This window comes from Heterodontus francisci, chromosome 32, assembly GCF_036365525.1.
Source record: "Heterodontus francisci isolate sHetFra1 chromosome 32, sHetFra1.hap1, whole genome shotgun sequence".
Taxonomy (NCBI): domain Eukaryota; kingdom Metazoa; phylum Chordata; class Chondrichthyes; order Heterodontiformes; family Heterodontidae; genus Heterodontus; species Heterodontus francisci.
Window position 1 is genome coordinate 32,647,158 of NC_090402.1, and position 16,772 is coordinate 32,663,929.

At 42.8% G+C, this 16,772-nt stretch overlaps 1 protein-coding gene across 1 annotated transcript in view; it reads left to right on the forward strand.

The window, feature by feature from the left end:
* The first annotated feature begins 4,699 nt into the window (after positions 1-4,699).
* LOC137347754 (glutamine synthetase-like) overlaps positions 4,700-16,772 on the forward strand; it is a 68,089-nt gene continuing 56,016 nt past the window's right edge. The window contains exon 1 of the mRNA XM_068012662.1: positions 4,700-4,776. The gene's annotated coding sequence lies outside the window, so the exon portion shown is untranslated. The remainder of the gene's footprint in view (positions 4,777-16,772) is intronic.

Below are 16,772 nucleotides of genomic sequence, written 5' to 3' on the forward strand. Positions count from 1 at the left end.
AATTGGACTGTGCATCAACACACTTTATTGAAATTCCTCAGTACAGTATTTTAACAAAGATGTTAACCATTTGAAATGTTCTTACATTGTCGGCCCATGCCATCCCTTGTTCCAGCTAAGTTGAATGCATAGAGTCATAGAGAGGTACAGTATAAAAACAGGCCCTTCGGCCCACCGAGTCTGTGCCGACCAACATGCCAAGCATAAGCTTGGTACAGAGTCAGTGCTCGAGCTCCTATTTGTGCCTGTAGCCTAAATTCAGCAGAATTCATAGGCCAACACATTTCAGATACATGCGTTGTGATCCGTGGTGGGGGGGGCGGCGACCCTGAAGATGGATCCGGATGAGGCCTGCCATGGACCTTGACACCAGCAGGGCCAAGCCCGATCCTCCTGGCAGCAGCGAGGTTCCATGATAGCACCCCCCTGCCGTTGAGCGACGAGATCATAATTAACATATTCAAATCGATAAATTGAATACATTTCTAGAGGGCCCGCCACAATCTTCGGCATGGCGGCTGGCACTCTCGCGCCTTCAGATCTCTGTCCGGGGAAACGAGGAATGACACTGATGGAGAGGTGGGGGTTGAGGTAAGTTTATCAGTGCGGGGGTGGGGGTAACGGGGTCAAATACGCGTAATGGGAGTAGGGGATGGAGGGAAGGGTTGCACCTTAAACTTGAGGGGGGAAGTTCAGATGTAAAAGGCAAGTGTTTGGGGGGGAAGAGCAAATACTTACTGTAATTGTTATTGGTGGGGTGGGAAAGAAGCATAAGAAATTTATTTATTTACTATTGGGGGGAACACTTTAAAAATTAAAAATGCCAGCAGGACTGGCTGCCCTTTAAAAATGGCACAGGCAGATGACGCCATTGCCGGCAACGGACAGCCCGCCCCCTCCACCTGATTGGAGGGGTGGGTGGGCTGCCCTGGCTATTTAAATGAGCTGCTGCGCTTAAGATCGTGGCAGGTCTTTGGCGTGCGGCCAGCACAAGTGGGCTGCCATTTTTTGAGCTCGCCGCCGCTCATAAAACCCTGCCGACAGTATTCCCCATGTGGGACCAGACCAATATGGAGACAGGAAGAGGGCCGGGTAAGTGGACTAACTTTATTTTCCAATTTTCTGACAGTTCCATATTTTCTTGCTTGAATCTAGCAGCATTGGTTAAGGACGCAATCCAGTTCGTAGATATTTTCAGTAATTATTCTAATCAGAAAGACAGATATGAAGCATTTGACACCTGTAATTCTGTGCATGATGATCCCACCAACTCAGTTTATCTTCTAATGGTACAAAAATGGAAAAATCTCCTTAATACTTATTATTTTATTTTAATCAGTCTGGTAGGGGAGCAGGGCCATTTCAGACCTCAGGGGGTGTCATTCCTGCCCTTTTGCGTGTCACCCAGACCCAATTAAGGGTTTCATGATCAGGGTCATGAGCCAAGGTCAACGGCGGAACCAGCAAGTTTTCGGTGGTGATGTCGGAAGAGTTGGAACCTCAAGGGGTAATGGTTGCTTACAGGCAGAGGATCCTTCAGGAAAATGACTTGTGTTTTCCTTTAAAGCACTCCATGAGGAAGGCAATGGAAAACCATCTCATGTACGTTTTCCCTAGTATTTTTTGCTCATTTCTCTTGGAAGTCAAAAATGGGCGGATCTTATGAACAACTGAAGAGGAAAGCGCAGGACCGTGAGGCGTGGAGAAATGAGCAGAGGACCTGTCCTTGGGCAGATCACCACTACTGCATCCTGCAGGCTTGAGTAAATAATCCAGGCTGACATTGTGCTGTACTGAGGGAGCGCTCATTTGCTGAGATGTTGTCTTTCACGCCATACATTAAACCATGGCACTGCCTGTCCTCTCTGGTGGTTGCAATATATCCCAAGGCACGATTTGACAAAGAGCAGGGGATTTCTCTGGCCAATATTATCCTTCAACCAACACCATTAAAACAGCTATGTGATCATTTATTTCACTATTGTTTGTGGAACCTTGCTGAACACAGATTGGCTGAATTACAACAGTGTATATTACAACACTTGAAAAGTACTTAAATGTCTGTGGCACATTTTGAGGACACGAAAGGTACTAATAAATTTCAAATTCCATCTTCTATTTATATATATTAAAAAAATTCTAAATTACTTTGGCCGCAACTGCTGTATGGTAGTAAGCTCCCAAATGCCCGGAAATGCACAAAAAAAGAGTCAAAGGTCAAACACTTGATCCTTCAAAATTTCCAAACCTGCCATTTCAAATTTGCTGCTTTAGTTTTCTTCCCCTTAATACAACTGCTAGAATATTGGATATGGTTTCAGCTTTCGCTAGGGCATGACTAGGGCGTGTCCCTCGTGTCCCCCATTGTCACTGCTTTTATTGAAGATCATACGGAAAGTTTTAAGTTTCAGTCTTCAGAGAAAAACAAACTAAATTGCACAATGAAATTCCCAAACACAAATAATACCCAGGAAATCAGTGTAGTTAAAAAGGAATTTAATTTATTCAGTTGCCTTAAAGTGATAGGCTCAGTTGCAGGCCACTATTCCAGGTTGTGTTTCAGCTGTACGTTTGTTTTGTGTTGTCAGTTGTTTTGAAGCTGCTCATCGGGTTTTCTGAGTTTTGTAAGTTGGCATTTATGTAGCCATAATATAGAGGGGCAAGTACATTCCAGCATCAAAGAACATTTGAAAGATGTTATTAATCCATTTTGACTACTACAATAACAAAGCTCTATCAACTCCACTTAGTCCTTTCATGACGCATTTAAACAAATTTCAAGCAAAACAGGTTGAACCAATATTTTTGGTTGGTTTTGCACGATTCCTGTAAATTTCTGGTGAGCTCTGTCTTGAATGGATTATGATGGAATGAGGCCCTTGAATTCGAAGTGGCAATGAGCAGAAAGATCCGTTTAAGTAACCTGTTTATATCACTGTTACAAACAGAAATAGCATTTACTGAAAGCATGTTTTTCAGGATAATGTTAAACTTTTCTGTCTTGCTTTTAAAGCTGGAGACAGGAAGTTTTAAATTGATCAATTGTAACACTTCATTCGGAACAAAGAACAATGACTTATTGGGGCATATTGGGAATTTTTGGATAGTTTCTGTTGGCCAATAGAAAGTATGTACCCTGTTGCAATTAAGAAAGTTGTTTCAACACAAAGTTCCTCTACATTGTTTTTCTTATTTTTTTCATGCTCTTTTTAATGTTTAACTTACACTTATTTAAATAGGACAGAATGTGTGAGATGATGAAATGGCTTTATGTTATTAATTGACTCATGATAGGACAAATTACCAATCATTTGACCATTAATCACTGACATACAAGTGTAAATTGTTTAGAGGACTTGGAGGACAGTTATCTCAATATGAAAGCACCACCAAAGCACGATACTCAGCAAAATCCAAGATGGATCACTCAGTCAGTGTAACAATTGACAGATAAAATAGGCTTATACTAATTGGGTCATCTGACAGAAAAATTCAACTGGCTGCAAAATTATCAAATTACAGGTACTTTCAAATGAGAATAAGAGTTAAAAATTCAGAGACTTATCAATCATGAATGTTGCCCTCTGCCAAACCTTGTTGTGAAGAAACCCAGGGGCTGAAAGCAAAAAGCATTCAAGGGCACTCCTTAACTCATGTAACAGTGGGCTGAAATTGCCTAAATACAACAGGTCCTCATCTAATATTGTAATTTGCATCAGTCAGTAGCTTAAAAGAGGCCTGTGTCAGGAGCTGTTGGGACTCTCAATGTTAGCAGTTTCTATGTTAAAGTCTATCAGATATGTATTTGGCACCACAAATGGCTTTTTCCAGGGCGAAAGCATGGAACAATTTGGGATGCAGAAATTGGGAAATTCACAGTTAGTTGGAGTTTGTATGATTGGTAAGCATTCTTTATCAACCATGCTCGAATATAAAATAAATTAACACAGGACAAAACTGTCTTGAAAAAGGTTAATTAATTTTAAGTGCCATTTCCTTTTAGTTGGAGAGCCTAATAATTGTCAAACTGATACCACCTTTTTTATTCATTCATAGGATGTGGGCATTGCTGGCTAGGCCAATGTTTATTGCCCATCCCTAATTGCCCTTGAGCAGGTGGCAGTCTTGTTAACTACTGCAGTCCATGTGGTGTAGGTACACCCACAGAACTCTTAGGGAGGGAGTTCCAGGATTTTGACCCAGCGATGGTGAAGGAATGACGATATATTTCCAAGTCAGGAGGGTGTGTGACATGGAGGGTGGTGGTGTTCCCATACATCTGCTGCCCTTGTTCTTCTAGGTGGGAGAGGCTGCAGGTTTGAAAGGTGCTGTCAAAGGAGGTTTGGCGAGTTGCTGCAGTGCATCTTGTAGATGGTACACACTGCACCCACAGTGTGCTGGTGGTGGAGGGAGCGGATGTTTAAGTTGGTCGATGGATATCTGTGGTACAAAATGCAACACATGGGCAAAAACAAAACTTTAGGTCCTGATTCAGGTGAATTCATTGAAAAATTCTTCATGTAAATATTCGTACATACACAATTAAATATCTTGTATGGTTGATAATGGGAGGAAGAGCAGGCCCATCTGCAGAATAGATGAAAGAAGAAGTAAGTTGCTTATCTTCACAAGCTTAAAGTCTGTGACTACATCATTCAGGAAACCATTAGGCCTGTCTTGTTCTTTCCCCATTCTTGACAGTTTGTACTGCCCTCTCAGTCTTCAAGTTAAGACCTGTGAAAGTTTACAACTATAATTGTGAGAAAACTGCAGACAGTGAGTATATAATGCCATGACATCTGTACTTTTGTAACTGCATCAATATTCGTGTAACTTGAAGTCTATATTTAAGTATCGGAAATTACTTGATAGTTTTTTCTGACATGAATGGTTGTATGATTGACATTTGGAGGCAGTGTGCTAAAATGGCTGAAGAATATACAATACATTGTTTTGAAGCTCTTCAGTTTTTCCTTGGTTTTATTTATATTCACAAGATATGGGCAATGCTGGCAAGGCTGCATTTATTTGCCATCTCTTGTTCTGGGAAGCACTAAGAGAGGAGATAAACTAGTTTTAAAAGGAGTGACAGTGAGGGAAAAGCCCCAGTCAACCCAAAAGCACTGAGAGAGTAACTGTCGAGCACAAAAAACCAAGGATTCTCGGAGTTCTGAAAGAGTGAAGACGATGTTGAGGTCACAGTGAGCACGCAGTTGGAGCTCTGAGGGTGAGTAAACAGAAAATCATTTCTTTCCTTTTTTAAAAATGTTAAGAGAACCCAGAGGTAAGGAGAGTGGGCCTGAAGGAGTTCTGGGGCAGAGCGGAAGAGCAGCAGGAGCCCAAATGAAACGTGAGGGAGTGGGAACGAGGTTTTTTTTTTTTTAAAATGATATCAGCAGAAGGAAAGGTGCTCATTGGTGAGAAACTGTTCAGTTTTTTTTTAATATTACTCTTTAATAAGTCTTTAGTTTATTTCTGTTAAATTTTAGTTAGTCTAATGAATAGTGGCATGGCAGGGCACTTCAGTCCCGTGGAATGCGCATCCATGTGAGAACTCCAGCACACTCCTCGTGTTGTGGACAACTAGATGTGCAGGAAGTGTTGGCATCTGGGGCAGTTCGAGCTTCAGGCTTCGGAGATTCAGCAACATCCGTGAGGCTGAGAGTCATGTGGATAGCATGTTGCTGGATCTGGTCATCCCGCTTAAGAAATGGAATGGGTGACTGCCAGACTGTCAAGGAGGACCAGGCAGATAGTGCAGGAGTCCCTTGAGTGTATCTCACTGTCCAACCAGTATTCAGTTATAAATACTGGTGAGAGTGATGGTTCCTCTGGGAAACATACGAATTAAGAGCAGGAGTAGGTCACGTGTCCCCTCGAGCCTGCTTCGCCATTAAATAAGATCATGGCTGATCTGATTGTAAACTCAACTCCACAATCATGCCTACCTCTGATAACTTTTCACCTCCTTGCTTATCAAAAATCTATCTACCTCTGCCTTAAAAATATTTAATGACTCTGCTTCTGCAATCCTTTATTTTTAAATAGTGACCCATAGTTCTAGATACTCTCACAAGTGGAAACATCCTTTCCACATCCACCCTGTCATGACCCCTCAGGATCTTATATGTTACAATCAAGTCACCTCTTACTCTTCTAAACTCCAGCAGATACAAGCCTAGCCTGTCCAACCTTTCCTCATAAGACAACCTGCCCATTCCAGGTATTAGTCTAGTAAACCTTCTTTGAACTGCTTCCAATGCATTTACATCCTTCCTGAAATAAGATCAATACTGTACACAGTACTCCAGATGAGGTCTCACCAATGCCCTGTATAACTGAAGCATAACCTCCCTACTTTTGTATTCAATTCTCCTTGCAATAAATGATAACATTCTAGTAGCTTTCCTAATTACTCACTGAACCTGAGCAGCACAGTGGTGCAGTGGTTATTACCATGGCCTCAGCTCCAGCAACCCAGGTTCAGTTCTGGACACTGTCTGTACGGAGCTTTGCTAATTCTCCCTGTAACTGCATGGGTTTCCACTGGGTGCTCTGGTTTCCTCCCACAGCCAAAGACTTGCAGGTTGATAGGTAAATTGTCCCTAGTGTAGGTAGGTGGTAGGAGAATGGTGGGGATGTGGTACGGAATATGGGGTTAATGTAAGATTAGTATAAATGGGTGGTTGTTGGTCAGCACAGACTCAGTGGGCTAAAGGGTCTGTTTCAGTGCTCTCTCTCTCTCTCTCTCTCTATAACCTGCAATAATAACCTTTTGTGATTCATGCATGAAGACACTTAGAGCAATCTGCAATCTCTCACCATTTAGATAATACGCTTTTTCATTCTTCCTGCCAAAATAGACAATTTCACATTTTTCCGCATTATACTTCATTTGCCAGATCTTTGCCCACTCACTTAACCAATCTATATCCCTTTGCAGCCTCCTTATGTCCTCTTCACAACTTATTTTCCTACCTATCTTTGTTATCAGCAAATTTAGCAACAATACCTTTGGTTCCTTCCTTATAAATTGTTAAAAGTTGAGGCCCCAGTACTGATCCCTGCGGTATACCACTCATTACGTCTCGCCAACCAGAAAATGAGCCTTTTATGCCTACTCTCTGTTTCCTGTTAGCTAGCCAATCTTCTATCCATGCCAATATGTTACCTCCTATACCATGCGCTTTTATTTTCCACAATAATCTTTGATGTGACACCTTATCAAATGGCTTCTGGAAATCTAAGTACAGTAGATCCACTCATTCCCCTTTATCCACAGCACATGTTACTTCTTCAAAGAACTCTAATAAATTGGTTAAACATGATTTCCCGTTCACAAAACCATGTTGACTCTGCCTGATTACCTTGAATTTTTCTAAGTGCCCTGTTATAACATCTTTAATAATAGCTTCTAACATTTTCCCTACAAAAGATATTAAGTTAACTGGCCTGTAGTTTCCTGCTTTCTGTCTCCCTCCCTTTTTGAATAAAGGAGTTACATTGGCTATTTTTCAATTTAATGGAACCTTCCCCGAATCTAGGGAATTTTGGAAAATTAAAACCAAAGTATAAACTATATCACTAGCCACTTCTTTTAAGACCCTAGGATGAAGTACATCAGGACCCGGGGACTTGTCAGCCCGCAGCTCCAACAATTTGCTTAGTACCACTTCCCTGGTGATTGTAATTTTCTTGAGGTTCTCCCTCCCTTCCATTTCCTGATTTACAGCTATTTCTGGGATGTTATTTGTATCCTCTATAGTGAAGACCAATGCAAAATACCTGCTGAATTCATCTGCCATTTCCTTATTTTCCCTTATTAATTCCCCAGACTTACTTCCAAAGAACCAATGCTCACTTAGTCAACTCTTTTTTAATATCTATGGAAACTCTTACTATCTATTTTTATATTTCTAACTAGCTTTCTCTCATACTCTCTTTTTTCCTTCCTTATCAATTGTTTAGTCATTCTTTGCTGTTCTTTAGTTCTTGCAGTGCAGCCAGAGCCAGGTCCACAGCACCATGGGGGGTTCAGCTGTGTGGGAGGCAGGAGGAGGATTCTATTGTTAGGGGAACAGACAGGCGTTTCTGCGGTGGCAGACGTGAATCCAGGCTGGTATATTGCCTCCCTAGTGCTCGGGTCATGGATGTCATTGAATGTCTGCAGAGCACTTTGGGGGAAGTGGGGGTGGGGTGGGGGGAGGGGGGGGGGGAGTGCAGGATGAACAGCCAGAAATCATGGTTTATGTTGGAACCAATGACATGGGTAGAAAGAAGGACGAGGTCCTGCAGGCTGATTTTACAGAGCTAGGAAAGAGTCAAGCAGGCAGGACCTCAAAAATAGTAATCTTTGGATTACTCCCAATGCCACACGCTGGTGAGTATTGAAACAGAAGGATAAAACCGATGAATGTGTGGCTGGAGAAATGGTGCAGAAGGGAGGGCTTTAGATTTCTGGGACATTGGGACTGGTTTTGGGTGTCAGTGGGACCTTGAAAGTCCGAACAGGTTTCACCTCAACAGAACTGGGACCAATGTCCTCGTGGGGCAGTTTGCTAGTGGTGTTGGGAACAGTTTAAACTAATTTGGCAGGTGGATGGGCACCAAAATGTAGCATTAGAAAGGAGAAACAGATGCATGATGGATTGGGAGAGGCAGATAGCACTAGAGTAAGAAATAGTATGGTGGGACCAAATAAACAAGAAATACAATATGTTCTAAGTTAGGTTTCACTGCATTTTGTAAATACATGAAGCGTGATAAACAAGACTGGTGAACTGCAGACGCAAATAACCACATGGGAATATGACGTTGCGGTGATAACAGAGACCTAGCTCAAAAAAGGCCACAACGGAACACTAAACGTCCCTGGAATCAAGGTGTTCAGGAAAGATTGGGAAGGAAAGAAAGGAGGAAGGGTGGCAGTATTGATTATGGAGAATATTACAGTGCTGGAGACAAAGAATGTTCTGGAAGGTCAAGGACAGCATCTATATGGTTAGAGTTAAGAAATATTTGAGGTGCCATTGCACTATTGGAAGTATTCTAAAGGCTACCAACTAGTGGGAAAGACATAGAGGAGTAAATTTGCAAGGAAATTACAGAGATGTGCAAAAACTATAGAGTAGTGATAATGTGGGACAAGGAGGAGTATAAAGGGCAGAGAGGGGAAAGAATTTCTGAAGTGCATTCAGGAGAATTTTATTGATCTGTATGTTTCCAGCCCAATGTGGAGGATACATTGCTGGATCTGGTTCTGGGAAATGAGGTAAGTCAAATGGATCAAGTGTCAGTAAGGCAACATTTAGGGAACAGTGATCATAGTATCACAAGGTTTAGGTTATTTATGGAAAAGGACAAGGTGCAATCTAGAGTAAAAATTCTTAATCAGAGGAGGGTCAATTTCAGTTCAAAGAGAACGTCCAGGGTATATTGGAATCCAAGATTGGCAGGCGAAACAGTCAAAGGACAATGGGCTGCCTTTAAAGGGGAGATGGTTCAGGTACAGTTGAGATACATTCCTATGAGGGGGAAAGTCAGGGTGACCAAAGCCAGAGCTTCCTGGATGACAAAAGAGATAGGGAGTAAGATGAACAAGAAAAAAGGGGTGTATGATAGATGTCAGGTTGATAATAAAAATGAGAACGAGGCTGAATGCAATAAATTGAGAAGGGAGGTGAAAAGGAAATGAGGCAAAGAGGAAGTATGAGCAGAGACTGGCAGCTAACATAAAAAGGAATCCAAAAGTCATCTATAGGCATATAAATAGCAAAAGGTAATAAAAGGAGGGTTGGGGCTGATTAATGACCAAAAAGGGGACTAATGCATGGAGGCAGAGGGCACGGCTAAGGTACTAAATGATTGCATTGCCTCTGTCTTTACCAAGGAGGAAGATGCTGCCAAAGTCATGTTGAAAGAGGAGATAATTGAGATACTGAATGGGTTAACAATTGATAAAGAGGAAATATTGGAAAGCAGATGCATTCAAGGACGCTGAGGGAAGTAAGGGTGGAAATTGCCATAATCTTCCAATCCTCCTTAAATATAAGGATGGTGCCAGAAGACTGCAGAATTGCAAATGTTACACTCTTGTTCAAAAAAAAGATGCAAGGATAAACCCAGAAACTACATACCAATCAGGTTGACTTCCATGGTAGGAAAACTTCTGGAAATGATAATATGACAAAATTAACAGTCACTTGGACAAGTATGGATTAATTAAGGAAAGCTAACATGGATTTATTAAAGGAAAACCATGGTTAACTAACATGATTGAGTTTTTTGAGGAGGTAACAGAGAGGATTGATGAGAGTACTGCAGTTGATGTGGTGTACATGGACTTCCAAAAGGCATTTGATAAAGTGCCACATAACAGGCTTGTCAGCAAAGTTGAAGCCCATGGAATAAAAGGGTCAGTGGCAACATAAATACAAAGTTGGCTGAGGGACAGAAAACAGAATAGTGGTGAACGTTTGATTTTCAGACTAGAGGCAAGTATACAGTACGGTTCCCCAGGAGTTGGTATTAGGATCATTGCTTTTTTGGATATATATTAATGACCTAGACTTGATGTATGGGACATATTTTCAGAATTTGCAGATGACACAAAACTTGGAAGGATTGTGAACTATGAGGAAGATAGTGATAGACTTCAAGAGAACATAGTCAGGCTGGTGAAATGGACAGACATGTGGCAAAATGAAATTTCATGCAGAGAAGTGTGAAGTGATACATTTTGGTAGGAAGAACGAAGAGAGGCAATAAAATCTAAAGGATACAATTCTAAAGGGGATGCAGGAGCAGAGGGACCTGGGGGTATATGTGCATAAATTATTGAAGATGGCAGGGCAGATTGAGGAAAAAAGGTTAAAAAGGCATATGGGATACTGAGCTTTATAATTAGAGGGCATAAAGTACAAAAGCAAGGAAGTTATGATGAACCTTAAAAAGCACTTGTTCAGCCTCAACTGGAGTATTGTGTCCAACTCTGGACACCACCCTTTCGGAAGGATGTGAAGGTTTTTGAGAGGGTGCAGAAAAGGTTTACGGAAATGGTTCCAGGGAGGGGAGACTTCAGTTATGAGGAGAGGTTAGAGAAGCTGGGGTTGTTCTCCTTAGAAAAAGAAAATAAAGGTGTTCAACGTCATGAGGGGTCTTATGAAAGTACTTCCATTTTTAAAATATTTCTGTGAGGACTTGTGTTTTAAAATTGTGGAAATGGATTCATTTGAGACTGAAGAAATTCCATAGATGTTGGACTTTTTTGAAAAAAAAGTCACTGGAAGGACTTTTGGGAAACTTTGTTTAAAACACACCCTTACTGGATGTCACATGCCTTAAACTAAGTAAACAGCAGATGCCTTCTGGCTATGGGAGTTATTTACATAGAAATGACATGACAAGATATCATGTCACCGCCTGCGGCGGTGGGAGGAGGCTCTTAATTGGCCAATTAACTAACACTGTCTTGAAGAACATTATTGTGTGTTTTAATCACACATTGTGCTTTTTATGTTCAAAGCAGGGGCAGTGAATAGGTACTTTTCTCCATTGAGCATTGTATGACCTGAAAAGAGTCAAACCCACTCTTAGCAAATGCTAAATGCAGGTATCTGAGTGATTTTTTTTTTCCACTCAAAATGCCTTGAGTCAGCCTGTGGACAACGGCTTGGGGCAGAACTAATTTTCACCAAAAAACCCCAAGCCTAGTCTTGGCTTTGTGGCAGTCCCCTGAATTCAGTCAGAACAAGGGTCATTGACCTGAAACGTTAACTCTGCTTCTCTCTCCACAGATGCTGCCAGACCTGCTGAGTTTTTCCAGCACTTTCTGTTTTTATGTAAATCCCCATCTGTTGGGCTATTTCCCAACCCTGTTCTCATTGTCGAGATCTGGGAAATGTGCACATACCTGACCTTTAACAGGCAGTAGCAGAGATTGACATTTCTCTGCTTGTTTGTAGATTTGGGCTAGAATTTTTTTAAAAGGGAATTCCACAATCTAAGACAATCACAGTATTCTTGTACATCACCATTGCACATACCACAGTTTTACATTACAGTATTCACTCAGTTAATTCATGATCTTTCTCTACTATCCTGCTTCCAAATGATAAACAGCAAGATGGAACTGATGCACATTCAAAAGGCTTACTTCTGTACCAAGGGTGGAATCAGTAGTTTCTTTCACTTCCACATTGTAAATAAGGGCGTTAAACATGCACAACCAAAAAGAGTCAAACGGAACAATTTGGTTTTAAAAATTAGTATCAATTGAGAAACTTGTATTGATACGAAACATTACAGCATATGTCTATCAAGAATGGAGAACTATTTTCGACAACTCCACCAAACAAACCACAGGGAGTAAAAACATGTACAGCAAATATCGCAAACCCAACACTTTGCTTTTTTTTGGTGAGTTTTTTGCCCTTTATCACCTGCCCACCACATGCTACAAAGGCATTGACTTCTGCTTGGGTAGGGTTCCACAGCCCCTTGGCAACCCTGCAGTTCGTGACCCAAGTGGCAATTATTCACGTTTGCCTATACAGTGAGTGTTCACAAGGATGGGAAAAGGGTGCAGTGCGCACAATTCTGCCAGTTCTGTTCATGCCCACTGTCCATACTGGTACATTGTTCATTGGCTAATTTTTCTATTTCTTAACTTGGGGAGCTGAAACCTTCTTGGTTGTGCGAAACTAAATCAGCAAAGTTTTAAAAAAAAATTCATTCATGGGATGTGGACGTCGCTGGCCAAGCCAGCATTTATTGCCCATCCCTAATTGCCCTTGAGAAGGTGGTGGTGAGTTGCCTTCGTGAACCGATGCAGTCTATGTGGGGTAGGGACACCCACAGTGCTGTTAGGAAGGGAGTTCCAGTATTTTGACCCAGCAACAGTGAAGGAACGGCGGTATAGTTCCAAGTCAGGATGGTGTGTGACTTGGAGGGAAAATTGCAGGAGGTGGCGTTCCCAAGCATTTGCTGTCTTTGTCCTTCTAGGTGGTAGAGGTTAAGGGTTTGGAAGGTGCTGGCTAAGGAGCCTTGGTGCATTGCTGCAGTGCATCTTGTAGATGGTACACACTGCTGCCGCTGTGCGTCGGTGGTGGAGGAAGTGAATGTTAGTGGATGGGGTGCCAATCAACCGGGCTGTTTTGTCCTGGATGGTGGCGAGCTTCTTGAGCATTGTTGGAGCTGCACCCATCCAGGTAAGTGGGGAGTATTCCATCACACTCCTGACTTGTGCCTTGTAGATGGTGGACAGGCTTTGGGGAGTCAGGAGGTGAGTCACTCGCCGCAGGATTCCTAGCCTTTGACCTGCTCTTGTAGCCACGGTATTTATATGGCTACTCCAGTTTAGTTTCTGGTCAATTGGAACCCCCAGGATGTTGATAGTGGGGGATTCAGCGATGGTAATGCCATTGAATGAAGGGGAAATGGTTAGATTCTCTCTTGTTTGAGATGGCCATTGCCTGGCACTTGTGTGGTGCAAATATTACTTTCCACATCAGCCCAAGCTTGGATATTATCCAGGTTTTGCTGCATTTCTACATGGACTGCTTCAATATCTGAGGAGTCGCGAATGGTGCTGAACATTGTGCAATCATCAGCGAATATCTCCACTTCTGACCTTATGATTGAAGGAAGGTCATTGATGAAGCAGCTGAAGATGGTTGGGCCTAGGACACTACCCTGAGGAACTCCTGCAGTGATGTCCTGGAGCTGAGACGATTGACCTCCTACAACCACAACCATCTTCTTTTGCGCTAGGTATGACTACAACCAGTGGAGAGTTTTCCCCCTGATTCCCATTGACTTCAGTTTCGCTAGGGCTCCTTACTGCCATACTCGGTCAAATGCTGCCTCACCTCTTGAGTTCAGCTCTTTTATCCATGTTTGAACCAAGGCTCAATGAGATCAGGAGCTGAGTGGCCATGGCAGAACCCAAACTGAGCAGGTTGTTGCTAACCAAGTGCCGCTTGATAGCACTGTCGACGACACTTTACTGATGATTGAGAGTAGACTGATGGGGCAATAATTGGCCAGGTTGGACTTGTCCTGCTTTTTGTGTACAGGACATACCTGGGAAATGTTCCGCATTGCCAGGTAGATGCCAGTGTTGTAGCTGTACTGAAACAGCTTGGCTAGAGGTGCGGCAAGTTCTGGAGCACAGGTCTTCAGTACTATTGTCGGAATGTTGTCAGGGCCCATAGCCTTTACAGTATCCAGTGCCTTCAGTCGTTTCTTGATATCAAGGGGAGTGAATCGAATTGGCTGAAGACTGGCACCTGTGATGCTGGGGACTTCAGGAAGAGGCTGAGATGGATCATCAACTCGGCACTTCTGGCTGAAGATTGTTGTAAATGCTTCAGCCTTATCTTTTGCACGGATGTGCTGGGATCCCCCATCATTGAGGATGGGGCTATTTGTGGAGCTACCTCCTCCAGTTAGTTGTTTAATTGTTCACCACCATTCACGGCTGGGTGTGGCAGGACTGCGGAGTTTAGATCTGGTCCGTCGTTTATGGGATCGCTTAGCTCTGTCTATCGTATGCTGCTTACGCAGTTTGACACGCAAGTAGTCCTGGCTTGTAGCTTCACCAGGTTGACACCTCATTTTGAGGTATACCTGGTGCTGCTCTTGGCATGTCCTCCTGCACTCTTCTTTGAACCAGGGTTGGTCTCCTGGCTTGATAGTAATGGTAGCGTGGGGGATATGCCGGGCCTTGAGGTTACAGATTATGGTTGAATATAATTCTGCTGCTGCTGATGGCCCACAGCGCATCATGGATGCCCAGTTTTGCATTGCTAGATCTGTTTGAAATCTATCCCATGTAGCACGGTGGTAGTGTCACACAACACAATGGAGGGTATCCTCAATGTGAAGGTGGGACTTTATCTCCACAAGGACTGTGCAGTGGTCACTCCTACCAATACTGTTACGGACAGATGCATCTGCCACAGGCAGATTGGTGAGGATGAAGTCAAGCATGTTTTTCCCTCAGCACTTGCCACAGACCCAGTCTAGCAGCTATGTCCTTTCGGACTCAGCCAGCTTGGTCAGTAGTGGTGCGACCAAGCCATTGTTATTGATGGACTTTGAAGTTCCCCACCCAGAGTACATTCTGCACACTTGCCACCTTCAGTGCTTCCTCCAAGTGGTGTTCAACATGGAGGAGTATTGATTCAGCAGCTGAGGCGGGGCAGTAGGTGATAATCAGCAGGAGGTTTCCTTTCCCATGTTTGGCCTGATGCCATGAGACTTCATGGGGTCTGGAGTCAATGGTGAGGCTCTCGGGGCAACTCCTTCCTGGCCACAACTGTGCCAGCAACTCTGGATGATCTGTCCTGCCGGTGGGACAGCACATACCCAGGGAAGGTGATTGTGATGTATGGGACATTGTCTGCAAGGTATGATTCTGTGAGTATGACTATGTCAAGTTGTTGCTTGATTAGGCTGTGGGACAGCTCTCCCAACTTTGGCACAAGCCCCTAGATATTAGTAAGGAGAATTTTGCAGGGTCAACAGGGCTGGGTTTGCCATTGTTGTTTCTGGTGCCTAGGTCAATGCTGGGTGGTCTATCCAGTTTCATTCTTTATTGACTTTGTAGTGGTTATATACAACTGAGTGGCTTGCTAGGCCATTTCAGAGGGCATGTAAGAGTCAACCATATTGCTGTGGGTCTGGAATCATATGTAGGCCAGACCAGGTAAGGACAGCAGATTTACTTCCCTAAAGGACATTAGTGAACCAGATGGGTTTTTAACAACAATCAACAATGGTTTCATGGCCATCATTAGACTAGGTTTTAATTCCAGATTTATTAATTGAATTCAAATTCTACTGTTTATTTTACCTTCCTATGGTGGGTTTGGAACCCATGTCCCCAGAGCAATACCTGGGTCTCTGGGTTACTAAATTAAAAGCAAAATACTGCAGATGCTGGAAATCTGAAATAAAAACAACAAATGCTGGAAATACTCAGCAGGTCTGGCAGCATCTGTGGAGAGAGAAGCAGAGTTAACGTTTCAGGTCAGTGACCCTTCTTCAGAACTAGTAAATATTAGAAATGTAAAAGGTTATAAGCAAGTAAAGCGGGGGTGGGGCAAGAGATAACAAAGGAGAAGGTGTAGATAGGACAAGATCACAGAATAGCTGACCAGAAGGTCGTGGAGCAAAGGCAAACAATATGTTAATGGTGTGTTGAAAGACAAAGCAATAGTACAGATAGGGTGTTAAAGGTCAAGAAAATTGAACAGCTGCAAGTGCAGACATGAAAAAAAACAGTGGATAAGCAAACTGAACAAACGAAGATGAAATAAAATGAAATAAACACAAAAAAAATTTTTAAAAGGAAAAAGAAAAAAATAACTAAAAATAAAATTAAAATGGGAGACCAGTCATGCTCTGAAATTATTGAACTCAATGTTCAGTCCGGCAGGCTGTAGTGTGCCTAGTCGGTAAATGAGATGCTGTTCCTCGAGCTTGCGTTGATGTTCACTGGAACAGTGCAGCAATCCCAATACAGAGATGTGAGCATGAGAGCAGGGGGGAGTGTTGAAATGGAAAGCAACCAGAAGCTCAGGGTCCTGCTTGCGGACTGAGTGGAGGTGTTCCACAAAGCGGTCACCCAGTCTGCGTTTGATCTCCCCAATGTAGAGGAGACCACATTGTGAGCAGCGAATACAGTATACTACATTGAAAGAAGTACAAGTAAATCGCTGCTTCACCTGAAAGGAGTGTTTGGTGCCTGGGCTAGTGAGAAGAGAGGA